Source organism: Citrus clementina, unplaced genomic scaffold (assembly GCF_000493195.1).
Source record: "Citrus clementina cultivar Clemenules unplaced genomic scaffold, Citrus_clementina_v1.0 scaffold_1, whole genome shotgun sequence".
Lineage (NCBI taxonomy): Eukaryota > Viridiplantae > Streptophyta > Magnoliopsida > Sapindales > Rutaceae > Citrus > Citrus x clementina.
This window is the reverse complement of record NW_006263303.1, coordinates 24,409,843-24,415,426: the sequence shown is the minus strand read 5'-3', so window position 1 is coordinate 24,415,426 and position 5,584 is coordinate 24,409,843.

The window sequence follows — 5,584 nt, the reverse complement described above, 5'->3', positions numbered from 1 at the left end:
CTTGGGATTATATTTTCTAAGATAAAACTTTGTCCTCTATTATTCATGGGATTAAAAATTATAACATGTTAAATATTAAAAAAAATTAAGGGAAGATTTTGCATTTTTTTTTATAAATTTACCAATAATTATTTATTTAAGTTAGATTATATTACATGTCATTTTAAAGTAAATCTACGATGATTTTAATAAATTAATATATAAGACATATTATTAGTTACTAGTTAATCTCATGACATACCAAACACAACATAATATTATATATAATTAAGTATTATCCAATCCAATCATATCTTACCTAATCCGATCCAATCCAATCCAATCGGACATACCAAACGAGCCCTAAAAAATTAAAATTATAAATATATATACTCCATCAAGCTGTGGTGCATAATGATACAGTAAAAGACTATAGTGCCTCTACATTAAAATGCTTGTGAGTTGGTCGGTACATCACATATCTATATATCTATATAAAGCTAGGACTTGAGGAGGTGATGTGGCATCACCATTTTGCTTCTTTGTATATTCTCTATTATCTAATAAATAGAGATTTTTTTTTTAGATTTGGCTTTTCATCTTCTCATAATTAATTTGATTGTATTTAACTCATTTAATAAATAGTAACTTTATTAATATATATCATTCCTCATCTTTTTATATTTTCTATTATCTAACATATCTAAAATATTGGTGGATATTCTTTGTACTATTTTTTCTCTTTCTATTTAAATTCAACAATATGTAATCATTAATAATAATTAATTATAAGTCTTTTGAAACCTTTATTTATTTGATTATGCTAGCAATTAAACTTTAGTGGCATAAAATACATGAATTAATTAACATAGGAAGAGAGGTTCTTTCATTTTCCCTCAACAATGCCACTAAAGCCTAATTTTAATGCCATAATCTCATATTTAATTATGCAACCTTTTATTGAGTGTCTTTTGGCTTCTTCAAAATTTATTATGCTATCAATTAAACTTTAGTGCCTTAAAATACATCACCTAATTAACATAGGAAGAGAGGTTCTTTCATCTTCCCTCAACCTCATGTTTTTATATTCTCTATTATCTAAAATATCTAAAATATTGGTGGATATTCTTTGTACATATTTCTCCCTCTTTCTATTTAAATCCAACAATATGTAACCATTAATAATAATTAATTATAAGTCTTTTGAAACATTCATTTGTTTTATTATGCTATCAATTAAACTTTAGTGGCTTAAAATACATGAATTAATTAACATAGAAAGAGAGGTTCTTTCATCTTCCCTCAACAATGCCACTAGGGTCTAATTTTAATGTCATAATCTCATATTTAATTATGCAACCTTTTGTTGAGTGCCTTTTGGCTTCTTCAAATTTTATTATGCTAGCAATTAAACTTTAGTGCCTCAAAATACATCAACTAATTAACATAGGAAGAGAGGTTCTTTCATCTTCCATCAACCTCATCTTTTTATATTTTATATTATCTAAAATATCTAAAATATTAGTGGATATTCTTTGTACATGTTTCTTCCTCTTTCTATTTAAATCCAACAATATGTAACCATTAATAATAATTAATTATAAGTATTTTGAAGCATTAATTTATTTTATTATGCTAGCAATTAAACTTTAGTGGCTTAAAATACATGAATTTATTAATATAGGAAGAGAGGTTCTTTCATCTTCCCTCAATCTATATCTATCTATATATCTATATAAAGCTGGGACTTAAGAAGGTGATGTGGTATTACCATTTCTCTTATTTGTATATTCTCTATTATCTAATAAATAGAGAAATTTTCTTTTAAATTTGACTTTTCATCTTCTCATAATTAATTTGATTGTTATTACATAATAACAATTATGTAAAAATTTTAATGAAGCATATTCTTTGTAATGAATATCCAAGGGGAAGTGTTATGAATTTATTAAAATAAATGTAAATGTTCATAACATATATCTATTAGTCTCTTCATTATCTCCCATTAGCAACCTTTAGCTTCCCCATAACTCCCACTATCTCACAAGAAATTATGATCCATAATTTTTCATTAACTTCATGGAGTGATTATGTAACTATAAAATGAGAGCTCATCTTTTTGTTTTGTACACACACAATTGAAATAAATAAAATCACTCTAAAATATATTCTCTCATTCTATTCTTTATCTTGTGTTGCTTCTTTATTTGTATTGCTAGCTAATAGCTTTTTTATTTTGTATAAGGCTGCCTCATCTAAAAAAAAAAAAAATCAATTCTTATTTTTTATCAATTTCATCAAGTGTAAAGTTAGAAAAAAGGATAATACTAAATTTTTATTTCAAAGCCGCGTGAAATGCGGGTCTATTTTCTAGTTTACATATAAGATTGGGGAGAGTCGAGTAATTAAAACTACGGACGGTGTTGTATCTTCGCAGCTCATCCAAGAAAATCCATGTGAAAATCGATTGCACCTCATAAAGGATTACAATACAAAATTTGATGAGTTAAAATGATAAAAAAAAAAATCAACGTATTATAAGATAAAATATACAGCATTAGTGTACGTCATTTTTTATCTTTTAACTTACTCTTGGATTTCTATATTGTAAAGTTACTCAAAGTATATATTCATAACTTTTTTTAATCTTTTTGGAGCATATTGCATGCAATTTCTTATGAAAATTTTTACATTTGAGAAACTAAAAATATTTTTCGGATGTTACATTTGAATTTTTTTTCAAATGTAAAACCAAAAATTAAAATATTTTTCTGATGTTAAAAATTTAAATTTCTAATTTAATTGCAGATTTTTTTTTTAAAAAAAAAGAGATTGCGTTAATTAATCACATCTAAATATAATTTTAAATTTTCATATTTTCAGTTGATTGTTTAGGTTGCATTTGTTATGCAGGATTAGATTGAACTAAATATTATGATTAGACTAGATTAGTTTGGATTTGATTAGGTTGGATTTATACAATATTGTATTATGTTTGGTAAAATATCGGATTGGACAATGTTTAAAATTCAAATGTTATGAATATTTAAGAGTAATAATTAAAATTAATTTAAAGGTAATTAATAAGAACATTAAATGTATAGTAAATTAGTTATTGGGTAGTCATAATTATAATGAACAAATATAAATTAATAAAACTATTTATTATTTAATTAGTTTTTATCAGAGATTTTAGATATATTTTATTTTATCAAAAAATTAGCAAATAATATATATATAATCAATTAATTGCTTGTATTATTAATTTCCATGATTATTTTTAATATTACATTAGTGATTATTAAATTTAATACAATCAATTATTGTAACAATTTATTAAATAGTTAATTTTATTGGAGTAAAAGTGCCAATTTAATTGACTATAAAAACAAAAGAAAAAATAAATTTCAAGTAAATTATGAATAAATAAATAAATAATTAATTAATTAAATTTTAAGTGACAAATAAAAAATTGTGTTACATGTGAAAGAAATATAGCAAATAAATAAATCTTTTTCTCTTATTCTAATCTCATCTAAACCATTGCAAATAAATAAAATCCTTTTCACTTATTCTATTCCCATCTAAACCTACTTATAATTTGGAATTGTTAATCCCATGATTTTAGGATTAAACTTAAATTTAGTCCTCCCTAATTCAATCCAAGCAAAGCAACCAATACATGAGATAAAATATTTAATCCCGAAATTAATCCAATCTCACATTTAAATCCTAACTTCCAAACTTCGTTATTAGTAATTTAGTACAACATTCATCAGACCATCCTCCGCAATTACTTAAGCGGGATAAAAATTTATTCAATCAAAATACATGAAGAGAATTGAACCACTAAACTTTAGAGAGTTGTAAACCATTAAGTTTCCGTTTGGGGTATCTGCCTCCCATGTTTTATTATAGGAGATATTTCCCTAAAATATAGGGTAGGGAGCAATTGCCCCAAATGCATCCTAAGTTGGGGGTGGTCTTAACTCCTGTTGTCACTCTCTTACAAATAAGAAAATCATTACTATTAAAACTTTGTATCAATTATGCAAATATACTCATACAAAATGCAAATCTTAGGAGTGTCTGTGGAAAAAAAAATATATGTAAATTTCAAAAGTTAATAATCATAATTTTTTTATACAATGATTGTATCCTAGTTTTGTAAACATATAATCAAGTGAAAAACTAATTCTCCTCTCATGTCGCTCGAAGTATATTCTATAATAGGAGTGATATTACTAAAGAGTACTTCTAAAATGATTTTTCAACATATAATTTTTACTTACAAAAATCACTTTTAGCCATTTCGAAAAATAATTTTAAGCCGCCCCAAAGTATAATTTTAATGCCATTAATAAAGACGTTTAACATACACTTTTTAAACAAATTGGACAATTTTTAAACCGTTAGATCGATACATTACAACGAACACAATTGAGATTTAACCTCAAGAGGATAATTATTGCCCAAGAGAGTTAGGACTGTAATACTTCCAAAAATGAAAGTTAGATGACATTTTATTTGCTAGAAGTTCCAGGGTTCATTGACCATTCAATTCAAGAATTTTGTCTAACTGTGAATATTATTTAGATGCAAATTCAAGTGAGATCAATGGTTCACTGGGTAATTAGGATGTTTTAAGATGTGTTTGGAATTAAAATTGGACACATGTACTTTAAAAGTTACAATATTAAAATATTTAGTAAATAATAATTATTGTAACTAGAGAGATATATTGATATGATTTTTCACTTGTATGATAAAAAAATTATTATATTTTTAATAATTTTATCAAAATTATTATTTTAAAATTTATATTTACTACATATTATTAACTTTTATTTCATATTTATATTTTTTTTTTCCACAGTAACTGTAGCTTAGTTACAACACCTCAATCATAAATAAGACATTAATTGCATAGTGAATTAAATTAATATATCTTAAATGGTTTGGCTAATTATTATTAATTATTATTTTAATTATTAACCATCAAATTGGATTAAATTATTGATTTAAAATTTATGTTAAAATTTTAAGTAAAAAACTAAAGTTGAAATAGATCCACAAAAAAATACTTTAGCAGACACGAGCTAAATCAAATATGGGTAATGTCCCGCGCAATTTAACACGAACTTCTTGGTACTTTCTCCATTAAAGTTCTAAAATAATCTTTTGTGTGTACAGTTTTTAAAATTTTTTCATGGCTTAAACTTATTACAATTACAGTCTACGAGTCATATTAATTAATTAATACTAATTACATACTTGACATTAACGAGGAACAACAATTAGCCACTAATCCAACCCCACCATGCATTTGTAAGCACTTGTTAGCTTCATTATTATTATTATTATTATTATTATTATTATTATTATTATTATTTTCTCACAAATTATATTTTCCAGTAATCTGTTTCAATTTAAATTTTAAAAAAAGAAAAATTTTTGATAAAACGATCGGTGAAACCAATATCAAAATCAAGCCGTCCACGCGGCATACAAGAGTCAACCCTATCCTTGTGTAGTTGAATAGTTATACGGACTCGAAGCATCTTATTCTGTGTCTACCTTTGCCCACAACTCTATCGCCCCATTT